Raw genomic sequence first — 13,814 nt, 5'->3', positions numbered from 1 at the left:
TTTGCTCTCCTGTCCCGGCTACTGACCCGTTTTTCCATCCCCGACTCCGCCATCGCTCGCCACGGAAGATCCACTTCTGCATTCGGAGCACAATCCGAGTATCAGAGTGACCTGCTTAGCAATCAACGGATCGTGGGCGCAACCCTTTCCCTTTCTTCCAATATGACTTGTGAGAAACGCAACGCAAGTGGGTCCTGTCTTCGTTCTGGTCTTGACACACGCCAACCAAAAATTATGTTTATATATTTATATATTCAGAGCCCTGCAAATTGGAAAAAGACTAAAAATATATACCATTGTTGCAGATTTGTTTTTATAAACGTAACAAGCCTGTTCGTACAATTAAACAATTAACATGTTAACCACAAGAGGGCGCAGAGTTACCGTATAGAGTATCATGTAATCATTACAACACATTTCCAATTTTCTCCGCCGTAATTAAAGTGCACTGGATTATAAGGCGCACTTACACATTTCTACCCCTTTTTTGGGTGCGCCACGGTCTGGAAAATACGGTAAATAGACCAATCCCATCAGTAAGTGGTGACACAACAGGAAAGGGCACTAAATCAATTCTCCAGAGATTAACGTGAACCTCATGAGAACGCCACTCTATCAATAACGATGGCGACGATAAGAAAACTGCAAACTAAATAGTTGAGATGGAAGTGCAGCTTAGGATCTCCCCTTTCGCTATTGAATAAAAGCAAATAAATCCCCTCATTGAGAAGATGAAAAGTGTGCGGAGCAAACACGCATCCGTCGGGATTAATTCCCGATTGATAATCCATGGCTTCTAACAATAGCCCCTATCGGAAAATGTGTTAAAAGCCATCCCTTTAAATGGAATAGCGTGTTTGTGTTTTTTGTGTTTTTGTGTGTCACCCGAACACGCCATTATCTTGCGTATCGGCGCGCTTGCACACTGTGGCGAAAATTCCATCTAATCAAGAATTAAAAACGTAAATCCTTTCTAAGAGACTGTAATGCCGGCGGATAAGGGAGGGCTTTGCGCTAAGCCGACTCCACCAGCGATAGTGGACGGGCGGGTGGCTAGCGTGGTACCCGCGTGTGCTATTGACCTTCATAGGTTTGGGCGTACTTGATTCTGTTTCTGATACCGGCCAATCCTGAGCAATCTGGCAAGATGGCGTAAATAGGGGCTAATTTGGGATGGTCAAACCACAATACCAAAACACTACACCTGAGTAGTCATACCAATACCAGGTAGCAATATCACTAGCGTTTTTTTCCACCGGAAGAGTATTGATCTGTCGTTAAATATCTCTAACTACAATCGCGAAACATTAGATGCAACGGGAATTGAAACTGGGTTGCGGTGGTGTGAGCGCCGAGTACCAATCACTAAACTACCTGTTATATAGATGACTTACAAAAAGGCATTTACAAGGTTCATACTGGTGCTTGAAATCTGGGAAAATTCTTGTATTTTAAAGTTTTCAAGGTCAGAAAAATGCTTGAATGTTGGGTGAAGTGCTTGTCAAGACATGTTTATTTGTATGGTCCTTAATCACATGGAGTCTCAACTACAGACTATTATTACACCATCCCCTGGTCTAAAACCTAAACGAGGGCAAGGAAAAACCTCAAAACCTCAACATGAGGAAAATGAAGACACCTTGAGAAAAGGGACATCAAATGAGGTAATCCCTCTTCCAGGATGACTAGGCTGCAATACTTGTAAATGCTTGAAACTGTTGCCGTGTTTCTCAGCAGTCTTACTCGATAGACCAAACATCAAACGAAGAAAAACAAAACAAGTCCGCTTAAAAATGACGATTACACGGCATCTACCTTTGCAGTAGTTTGTATGGCCTGGCATTCGATTCCATTGTTGTTGTCACAGTTTTCCTTCCCCTTATCACTGACTTTCTTGGGACCCATTTTTATGGGCAGAAAAAGGAAAGAAACCCAACACAATCACAATAAAATGAGATGTGGTCCCGTCAGGGGTGAATCCCTCTCTGACTAACCCTGGACAGCTATTTATATTTATTATATTTGTTCTTGCTAGCTAGATAGGCTAACATTTTAAACAATTTCTGTTACCAACTGAAGTTATTTTAAATGTTTCATAATGTTTTTTGTTTTTACTTATGTTTAACAACACCACCGAATTAAAAAATAAATAATCCACAAGGTTAAAAAAATAAAAGTCGCCATCAACGCCACCAAAAGATTGCCATTTAAGGGACAGTGTGTTATATTTAGTGCCTCCTTCTGGTCCACAAAACTTTCAGTCAGTAAAAAAAAACCTTTGAATTGTTGGTTAGATCCCTTAACCACGCAGATGGTAGGGGTACCATTTCCTGTGGTGTGTCTTGGGCAAATACAGCCTGGTGGCGCCCATCCCTCTCCAGGCCAACATATGTTTCCCCACAGTCTCGAACCAGGGACCTTTCACAAGATATGTATATATATATATATATTAGTGCAGGGATGTCAAGCTCATTTTAACTCGGGGGGCCACACGATAGAATAAACATTCTGTTGGGGGCCGGAAGGGTAGATTAAAGAGAAAGAAAAAGAGAGATAAAGAAATAAGATAACGAGGGAGGGAAAAGAAGAGAATGGGCGGGACAAAGAGAGCGAGGGAGAGAGCGTGAGAAACAAAAGAGATAAAAAGAGAAGTCGTGAGAGAGGGGGGAAGAAAGAAATCGAAAGAGAAATAGAAAGACAGAAGGAGAAAAAAGAGAAAAGAAAGCGCGAAAGGTAGGAAGAGAGAAAGAGAAAAGCGAGAAAAGGAAAAAAATGTTAGAGCAAAAGAAGTTAAAAAGACACAGAGAGAGAAAGAGACAAGGAGCAACAAAGGAAGAGAAAAAGAGATAGACAGAGAGTGGGAGAAAAGGTGTGGAAGAGAGAGAGAGAGAGAAATAAATACAAGTACAGTGTGTTTGTTCGAGGCAACTGGCTTTGGCAACATCAAGTTCACATATTTCAACCTGAAGCTTGTTTTTCTCTTGCGCTTCTCTGAGTGTTGTCTCGCGGGCCTGATCTGGCCCACGGGTTGCCTGTTTAACACCTGTGTATTAGTGCATAGTCTCAACATCCAGCCTTTGAGTGATAAATCTTGTGAAGATTCGGAGGCGGCGTGGGAGAAGGAGGCCCGAGTCTTCCCCGACACGCCGCCGACTTATCCCGACACACAATAGCAACTTAAAATTCCTCTCCTGACAGCGACAAGAACGGGAAGGAGGGGAGGATTTAAATTCTTGATGGAATTGCAATTAAGACGGAGAGAGGAAGCAGGCAAACAACACGGAGGAAATACATGAAAAGTTAATTTTGCTCTTTGGGCCTTGTCATCACGTATAACCTTCCACCGCCGGCGTAGGGGGCGCCGTCTTCAACATGAGCGTGTTGCAGGCCGCCGGACATCATTAGCAGTCATCCGAGAGCGTTTGACCGTTTTCCTCTCTGTGTTCGTTAAAAGCGAAACAGCAGATTGGAAATATTTGGGGCTGTTTAGATCGTGTATCCCATGCGATTATGTCCTTAGGCAGAGATTTGTTTTTGTTTTTTCGTTTGTGGAAAAGAGAGATTCTACCCACGCAGCGACAGCCGTTTCGGCTTTCCTGGCAAAATTGCTGGAGGCTGTTTCGCCTTTAGTGCCCTTAAAGGAATCCTGAGCGTTTTTTTATGCATTTAAAAAGGTCTGGCTTATGTCATTATAGGGCCCGATGCTGCAATTTTCTGTTTGTGTTTTGAACGGAGTCATAGAAAAATAATGTGGCTGCTGCAGTACTTTTGCAAAAAGTATTGGTCCTCCAAGAACCTTTTGTTTTATTACCATATTTCAGGCTTTATATCAGGGGTCGGGAACCTTTTTGACCCAAAAAGCCATAAAAGCAAAAAATGTTTTAAAAAGAAATTGAGAGAGCCACATTGTATATTTTCAGACAAAATGGAAAAAAACGCCAAACACGCTCTCTAGACAAAAGCTAATTCTTCAGCACATTTTATTTCACTGTGTGTCATTTGATGATTTCATCAAATGTATGAAATGATAATAATGCCAAATCCTGTGTCCCAAATCAATGTAAATATGCCATTTACATTTTGTCTTGCACCTTCAGTTAAGAGTGTTGATGCCATTTTTTTCCATGAAATTTGTCCTTAATGACGGTTTCCAAACAATGGGCATGCAAAGTTCTTTTGTGAAAATGTCACAAATTACTGCAAACGATAAGCATATTCACTGCACTGAGCGAGAGAGAGAGAAGGAAGTGCCTTGCGCTATCTGCAGGGATCCTCCCACCTGTACTGCTCACCCAATCAAAGTCGTTTGCCGGCGTTCTTATTGATCAGTTTAAATGGTTTCTTATCGAACTTCTGCATTAAGTTGCTTCGGCTTTATATGGACCAAAATCGGGATGAAATCACTTGACTTTGGAACGCCACAGAGAGATGTGCAATAGTTACATTTTATTTCGGAACCATATGTACTCATGAAAAGAGCCATGTATGGCTCGCGAGCCATAGGTTCCCTACCCCTGCTTTATGGATGAAAAACTAAAAATATTTTCTTAGAATCAACCGCATGCAAGACACAACTCTGAAAATGAGTCACCATTTTATATAACGCTGTCAAATACAAGTTAAACAATAGAGTTGTTTGGAATGAGGGAGGAAATCGGAGTGCCCGTAGGAAACCTACGCAAGCACGGGGAGAACATGCAAACTCTGCACAGGAATGCTGGTAACTGGGTTTGAACTCCTGATCTCAGAACTGTGCCGCCCATATATATATATATATATATATATATATATATATATATATAAACTGAGACACAGTTTCACTCTTGTTTGTCAATTTAGTCATTTAGGTCGATATTGGATCATTCAGAAGTCATCGGGGAACTTCTGGAGTCAGTTGCCTGAGCTAAGAGAACAGGGTGACAATATTTTTCCATCACCTACATTTTAGCCTTTTTCATTGTAAATATAATATACAATGTAAAAATAATTTGGTTCCACTTCACCGTTGTGTCTCACATGTTGCATGGAGTTTGAAGCCTGAAAGGAAGTAGGAATATGACAAAAAGTTCTTGGGCCGGGGGCATTAATTTTGCTTGGCGTTATAGCAAGGAATGTCGTGATTACTCATTACACTCACCTGTGCCCGCTCGTTTGGCGCCAGCTGCTGCTGGTTACCTGATTGGTTCTCCCTCCTATTTAAGCTCAGTGCTCACCCTTTGTCAGTCCGTCAGCGAACCTCTGTCAACACAAGGCAACTAATTTGACTCTGACTCCTGTCGGTCCCATTTTGTCACCTGTTCCCACTCGTCTGTTCCTGATTTCCCCATTTGTCTCCTACGACCCGTTTTTTGACCCCGACCACATTCTCATCTCCCGTCCTGGCTAACAACCCTTTTTTCACGTTTGACACACTACGATCTCCCGCTCCGGAAGATCCACTTCCGCATTCGGGACACGCTCCGATCCCGTGAGCGGCTTGCTTCCCTCATCCAGCGAGCACCGGATCGCTGGCGGGTGTTTTTCCTCTATATCTCAATAAACTTGTGAGTAAACGTTACGCGATTGGGTCTACCATTTGTTCTGGTTCTGACAAGGAAAAAGATATCAAGTGATTCATGAAATCACAGCTGGATACCACAGGCCGTTTGGGACAACTGTAGGATTTTTTTTTAAGATCTCTTAATCCATTTCTATTTTTACTGAAGGCTTTGTATGTCAACCAAAGAACAGCAATATACATATAAAAATATACATAAAGAAATATACACGTAAAAAGGACATGGACACGTAAGAACCTCTCCTGCAGTGTCTTATGTCAGCATGCAACATCCCAAGTCGAAATAAGTGGCCTTGCATTTTGCGCTCGGCTGCTCTGTCTCGGCGGTCGGGGTCTTTAGGGTGGGGGTGTTGGGGGGATCTCTGCCCCCGGGTTCCGTACCCATCTGCCGTTATCACCGGGGATGGCGGCGTCACATTTACTCGGCGAAGCAGGTTGCTGCTCAAGAGGCCTATTTGACACATGCCTAATTGGAGGATTTGTATTTGCAAACATCGTAATCTGTTTTTTGTCCAGCAGCTGTCAGTCTTGACTTTGTCGCTTGACCTTTGAACTCAATCTGACTGGAATTAGAAAAGTGCAGAAACTTTGATTTGTTGTATTCATTTAATGGAAATGAGTTGTTATTACCTTTTGATAAACTCTTACAGTCTAGAGCAGGGAACCAATGGCTCACGTGCCATATACCGTAAATCCCGGACTATAGAGCGCACCTGATTATAAGCCGCACCCACCACATTTTAAGAAGAAAACCGATTTTGTACTTACACAAGCCGCACCTGTATATAAGCCGCATGCACCCACATTAAAAAATGTAACACAAACACAAAATTGACCCAAACCCGACTTTAAGTCCCGCGATTGAACCTAAATGTCCTTCATTAAAGTACACAGTCCAAAAATCACAGCCGGCAAAATGAACGGAAAATGATATCGGTACTTAAGGTTTAAAGCAGACCTACAGAGTCCAGGTCCCGTTGAAAGTAATCCAGGGAAAAAAGTGTATATTTCCAAAGGTAAGGGTGGGGAAAAATATATATCCACTATTGTCCGCCGCGTCCACAAACAGGTCTGTCTGTTCCTCACCTTTACCCCACTTCCCGTCACCCCGCGTTTGTTCCGCCCCTCCTTTTTCATTCGCCCGTGCAAAACATATCAGAATAAGTGTCTAAAATAAATACAAATAAATACATTAAAAAAATATACGGTTGCAAATACATATTGTACATGGGTAACACATATTTACAAAGAAAGACGGTACACCGAGAGAGTTTTCAAAGCTTTAATAATAATAATATAACTTTCACCCCAAACGGTGCCTCTGACAGGGCAGTTAATGGTAGCAACACGCTAGCAACCCGCTCGCAACACAGTAAACGGGTCTGTTAAAAAAACATACCGTACTTGTAAAAATCACAGTAAACCGTCCTCATCTTCCTCCTTAGAACTGAAGCCATCAAAGTCGTCTTCCTCAGTGTCGGAAAGAAACTAGATAGATGTCGTCCCACGCTCCCTTATTCCAAAACACGCTGGCAACACGCTCGCAACACAGTAAACGGGTCTGGTAAAAAAACATAAAGTACTTGTAAAAATCACGGTAAACCGTCCTCATCTTCCTCATGTGCCTTTCTTTTTGCATTTTGCACAATGAGGGTATGTTTACGCTAATTTAATTTATGCACAAGCCAAGAAGTTGCAGTCTTCCTCGGCGCATATATTCCACCTGTCTAAATCTTACCTTTTGTACTCGAGCGCCGCTGGCGGCCGTTAGAAAAATTACACTAAATTGGCCGCATCACTGAATAAGCTGCAGGGTTGAAAGTTTGGGGGAAAAGTAGCGGCTTATAGTCCAGAATTTACGGTATGTGTTTTTTCATGAGTACATATGATTTAGAGATAAAACAGTACGTTCTCAACTATATACTAAAATGTGATATGCGAAGCTGATAGTTGCACATGCAACAAGGAGGACACTGATTCCTGACCCGGTTCGGTCAAGTATATTTAGGGCACAGTGTTGATGACAGTTTACAATCAAGGTGTCACACCAACAGGCCCTGTTTTGGTTGTACGTCGATAAATATTCCTTTATATGGAAGCTAATTAAACAATCTATGCTCACTGTTAAAAAACTTTATGACGAAAATCCACAGAACAAACTGTAAAAGCCCAAAAACTCTACCAAAGCACCCGGAGACATTTATTTGGGTGAGCGGTGGGAATGGGCGGTGCTTTATACACAACTTATGCACTGCCTTATTTCGGTAAATATGTTGGTATCCTCTGCTTCTTGACAATAGCTTACAAGCTTTACAATCTTTCTGCTTTTTGGCCAAATATTTCACAATTTGTAGCTTGTAATCTGCAGAATTTGATTTTCTTTTCGGTGCCATTTTGTTCAGTTGCACTTTTGTTTGCTGCACGTCGCCGAGATTCGCACTACGGCGCTAAACTACAGCAGTGCAGTGCACACTGGATTTGAGGGATTTGGCCCCATGCTGCGTAGTTACGCCGAAACACACAGTGGCGCTGAAGTACGCACAGCCAGAGTAAAGCTTCATAATTACTTTGGCGGCAAATTAAAGCTTCGGGCTTATTTCGGGTTCGGTTATCAAATCGAATTGATCCATCGGGTTCGGTTTTATATACCTGCGACTCGGGTCAGGTCAGGCTGAATTTTTTGGGCCCTATCTTACCTCGAATTCAAATGGTTGGTTGGATTCCTAGGGTCATCGGAGCACCATTTCCTGTGGTGTGTCTTGCGCAAGTACAGCCTGGCGGCGCCCATCCCTTTCCAGGCCATGTTTCCACCCAATCTGGAACTGGGGACCTTTCGCGTGATAGGCAATTGTGCTAACCACTGCACTAGGTAAAAATACATGAACTCTCATACCAGTGTTAATTTTTATACAAAAATCATAGTTTTAGAAAATTGTATTTCTTTTACATAGTGGAATCCCTACCTAAGGTCTCCACCAACTTGCTGCAACGCTGTGCTCCGTGGCACAGGTTTTCGTTCGCTTTGGACAATCTAGTGGTGAAATATTACACACTGGGGCTTTAAGAATCATGAACTTTACAAATCTCCTAATTTTGAACAGACCCTTCCCCCCATTTCAATCTCCACAGCTTAGAGGCAGCAGCATCTGCTTGACTCGGAGTGGTAACATCCCCGGCACAAAATTTAACCTGAGACCTGCTGCGACATCTGTTCCCCTAATGACTCCGATACACGCACTTAGCCACTGGTGAGTGTTTGCGCATTAGCATCTTCCTGCTGACACAACTTGAGCCACTTTTTCTTTTTTTTTTTCTAAAGGTTACGCACTCAGCCGCTTCCCAGCATCCAGCTTAGCATGGCCCATATTGCCTCCAGATGACTCAATTTGTTTTTCTGAGGTGTTGGGATAAAGGTGAGATGATTTATATGAGAAGGGACAGGCAAAATATGCTATTTCCAGCTACCTATGATTTTAGAAAAGGATACACTTGCAGAAAGGGAATTAGTATTTTATGTTTCCTTAGCGCAGTGGTTAGCATGTTCACCTATCACACATTTGGTCCCTGGTTTGAGACCAGGTGGAAATATATGTTGGCCTGGAGAGGGATGGGCGCCACCAGGCTGTACTTGCCCAGGAAATGGTGCGCCTATGACCCTAGTGCTTAAGCTATTCAACCCACCATGGCATAGTTTACTAAAATAGAAAAACCAAATTTTCCTAAGATCTTCAGATTTCAAAGACATCAATGTTAACACAGTCTTGACTATGCATCTCTGCTACAAAATGTTGAGACACTAACTGTCACGACCAGAACGGAGACAGGACCCACTCGCGTAACGTTTCTCACAGTTTCATTGGGAAGAAGGAAAAGGAGTGTACTCACAATCTGGAGATCAATGGTCGCGGGGAGTAGGTTGCTCGGACGCAGAAGTGGGACTTCCGTGGCGAGCGATGGCGGTGTCGGGAACGGAAAAAAGTCGAAAACCAGGAGAGGGGAGTAGATGTGGTCGAGATCAAACAGATCGTAGTGATAGAAATATAAGAGCAAAAACACAGGACAGGCGAAAAAGGGCTTGCTGTGAAAAAAACGGAGATTCGCAGACGGACCGACAAAAGGGGACTGACTGGACAGAGTTTATACACTGACAGGGAACCAATCTGTCATCAAGCTCCAGCTGGCGCCACACGGGCGGGGCCAATTGGGCGCCATGGCAACCGTGACCCTAACAAGATCTACCGTATTTTCCTGACAATAAGTCTCTCTGGAGTATAGGTCACACCAGCCAAAAAAATGTATAATTAAGAAAGAAAAAACATACATAAGTCACACTCCGAGTATAAGTCCCATTTTTGAGGGAAATTCATTTAAAAAAACACCAAAAACGTAAAGGTCATCTTGAAAGGCAATTTTAAGCGAAAAAATCAATAGACAACACAGTATACTAACGTTACACGTACGTCCATATTTTAAACACAGACGTCAATAACAATGTCAAATTTTAAGAATTATTCAGATAACTCCAGCATAAAGAACATGCTTACCAAACTATAAGCTTCACTCCAAATCACTAACTCCAAAGAAATAATTATCCTCTGTGTCACTTTTACCGGTAAACAACTCCTCCAACTCTGCATGATAAGCCGCTTCCTCCTTCCACTTAAAAAAACTGTCCCTCCTGTAACAGGGCATGGTTGAAATTACGAAATCAGGCCTAAAGCGCCCTCTTGCGGTTGGGTGTAAAAATAACATGTGAAGTGATATAGAGTACTGGTAATAAAAATGTAAAACTCAATGATATAATTAATAAAGAATATAATTATGTGTTAATCATTTCAGTGATAATTCTCACCGGAATATAAGTCACAGCCCCGGCCAAACTGAAAAAAAGACTGCGACTTATAGTCTGAGAAATACAATAAAAGATCAAAAACAACTGGCTGACTGATTCTAACCGAACAAAACATGAGATGCGGGGAATGTACTCACGCATAGATAGAACGACTAAATGTTCCAATGACAACCTGTTCAAACAGAACCAAACATGAAAGAAAGACAACACTGGAGACATGTCCCCACATAGAATGAACACCGAAAGTGACATAATGACGAGGCCATGAAAAATAATGCAGGCACACTAGGGAGATGTAACAGAACAAAACAATAAAGTAAGAAGTCGCAGGATATAATGCAATACCAACTGCTTTTAACGGAACTAAACACAAAAAAGAACACAGAAGCATACTAATGCGTACATATAACAACAACATAATGTTCCAACAGCAACCAGCTCTAACAAAACAAAACATGAGAGGAAGACAACACAAGAGACATTCCCACGTGTGGACAGACAACGAGAGTGCTTTGACACTGGAGACATTCCCACACATGGACAAAACAACAAAAGTTGCATAATGGCAAGGCCATGAAATATAATGCAGGCACACTAAGTAGCTGTAACTGAACAAAACATTAAAGTAAGAAAGCGTAGGATACGATGCAATACCAACTGCTTTTAACGGAACTACAGAGGCATACTAATGCGTAGATATAACAACAACATAATGTTCCAACACCAACCGGCTCTAACAAAACAAAACATGAGAGAAAGACAACACAAGAGACATCCCTACATGTGGACAGACAACGAGAGTGCTTTGACACAGGAGACATTCCCACACATGGACAAAACAACAAAAGTTGCATAATGACAAGGCCATGAAATATAACGCAGGAACACTAAGTAGCTGTAACTGAACAAAACATTAAAGTAGGAAAGCGTAGGATACAATGCAATACCAACTGCTTCAAGCTGAACAAAACACAGAAAAAGACGCAGAGAACATATTAATGTGAAGATAGATCAACCACATAATGTTCCAACACCAACCAGCTCTAGCAAAACCAAACATGAAAGAAGGACAACACAAGAATAATTCCCACATGTGGACAGAATGCCATGACATAAGAGACATTTCCAAACATGGGAGGAAAGAGAGTGCCATAATAGTGAGACCATGAACTTTAATGTAGGCCTTAAAGTTGTAACCGAACAAGACATAAAAGGAAGAAGCCACAGGATATGATGGTATATCAATTGCTCTGAACTGAACAAAAAACACAAAAAAGAACACAAAGAACACACAAATGTGTGAATACAACAACAACATAATGTTTCAACCAGCTCTAACAGAACAAAAAATGAAAGAGGGATGATACAAGAAAATTATGCTGACAAGACCATGAAATTTAATACGGTTGCACTCATTGTCTATAACAGAACAAAACCATGAAACAAAGACATCGCAGGATATGTTGGAACACTAATTAGCTCTTGCTAAACAAAACATGAAAGGAAGAAAATGCAGAACATTGAACACCAATAGGAGGACATTAACCAAGAGATCATAAAATACCTTTTTTTTAAGACATCCAAGAGAAGAATTCCACTGACAACACAGAACATGACATTACAGAAAGCACATAATGCGAAGAATGTCATTTTTATTCATTTGTATTTGGAACTTTTGTCACAGTTGCCATGGCGCCCAATTGGCCCCGCCCCTGTGGGGCCAGCTGCGGCTCATTGACAGATTGGCTTTCCGTCTATTTAAGATCAGTGTTCTCACTCTTCGTTTGCCGGTCCATCAACAAACCTCTGCCCCGCTCGATGTGGGTTTTGACTCGGTCCTGTTTCCTGTTGGCATTTCCAGTCCGGTATTGTTCCTGTTTAATTTTTGTCCTGCTTAATATCGGTTTCCAGTTTTTTCCCGTCTATTTTTGTCCTGTTTATTATTCTCTCCAGTTTATGTTCCCGTCTAGTTTGTCCTGTTTATTTTCGATATCCTGTTTCATTATCATTCCTGTCTGTCCCGTCCTGTCCGGTATTGACTCCATGTGTCCAATATCTCATCTCATCTCTCATCTCATCAGCTGCACCGCTTATCCTCAGTAGGGTCGCGGGGGTGCTGGAGCCCATCCCAGCAATCATCGGGCAGTGGGCAGGGGACACCCTCAACTGGTTGCCAGCCAATCGCAGGGCACACAGGGACAGACAACTCAATCGCTCATTCACACTTAGGGACAATTTGGACCGGCCAATTCACCTGAATTGCATGTTTTTGTCCAATATCAACTCAAGCAATTGGTATCGATATCGTCGGCCCCTGGCTTCCTATCATTTCACGCCAGACTGCTGCCTAACGTGCACGACTCCCCATTTCCCGTAAAATAAAAGGCTTGTGTGAGAAACGTCACGCGTTTGGGTCCTGATTCTGCTCCGGTTCACGACAGCTTTGCAAAACCTTACCCGGTGACTCATGAGCAACATCATGTCATGAAATGCCAGAATCCCGCCACGTGGAACTAACGCGCGGACCAAAATACTCCGATCACCTTTTACGCGCCCTGAATTATACACCGGGTTTTAAAAATAGATGCGTCTCTGCTCTTGTTCTTCTCTATTTGTTTTCTCGTACGTGTGCAAAGGCTGCATCCCCCTCCGAGGCAGATTTGGCTTCCGGCCACTGCAGTGGGGAATATGAATGGCATTAGCTGCAGGCTGTTGCCATGGCGTTGACTTATTTACAGTACAGCAGCCCACCGACTTCAAACAGTACGTTTTGGCTGCCGTATTAGTGTCAGCGTTATCTCGCAAAGGACACATTTCCACTCGGTGATTTAAACGGGGGAAAAAAATCCACTCTGGCCGTTAAACAAGACCAAAGTTTTGAGGGAAAAGTTCCTGACGTATATTTATCCGTGTATAACAGTTAAAATAAAGTACACCTGAAAAAAGAACCTAAAGATAACGTTCTACACAAGATTTTTCTGCACTTCATGAAAACCCTGACATGTGAGTACAAACACAAACTTTGAGTTTATTTTGTCAAAAAAGGATTTAGGGCAGGGGCCACAAAACCTTTTAGTTTTTTTGGTTTGAACAATTGTATTGATACTAGTAACAACAATTTGAGGTTTGAACAATTTTTCTCGACAATCTTAACAGCAATTAAGCATGTTCACAATTTCGTTTTGGACGCAACGGCAGCGCAGTGGTTAGCGCATGTGCGGGACAGTTCATGCCTTGGGAACCTCCTGCGTGGGTTCAAATCCAGCTCCAGACTTCCTGTGCGGAGTTTGTATGTTCTCCCCGTGCTTGTGTGGGTTTCCTCCGGGCACTCCGGTTTCCTCCCACATTCCTAAAACATGCATTTCAGGTGAATTGGTCGGTCCAAATTGTCCCTAGGTGTAAATG

General features: G+C 42.4%; 1 long non-coding RNA gene across 1 annotated transcript; it reads left to right on the top strand.

The window, feature by feature from the left end:
- The first annotated feature begins 8,297 nt into the window (after positions 1-8,297).
- Positions 8,298-9,115, top strand: LOC148350088 (uncharacterized). The gene is made up of 4 exons (XR_015852998.1): positions 8,298-8,426; positions 8,509-8,594; positions 8,687-8,805; positions 8,877-9,115. It is a non-coding gene; the product is annotated as an uncharacterized LOC148350088 (long non-coding RNA).
- Positions 9,116-13,814: the final 4,699 nt, after the last annotated feature.

The sequence above is a fragment of the Urocampus carinirostris genome, chromosome 16 (genome assembly GCF_059441175.1).
Source record: "Urocampus carinirostris isolate Australia breed hairy pipefish chromosome 16, RoL_Ucar_1.0, whole genome shotgun sequence".
NCBI classification, from domain to species: Eukaryota; Metazoa; Chordata; class Actinopteri; order Syngnathiformes; family Syngnathidae; genus Urocampus; species Urocampus carinirostris.
The sequence above is the reverse complement of the archived record's forward strand: the minus strand, read 5'-3'. Positions and strand labels throughout refer to the sequence as shown.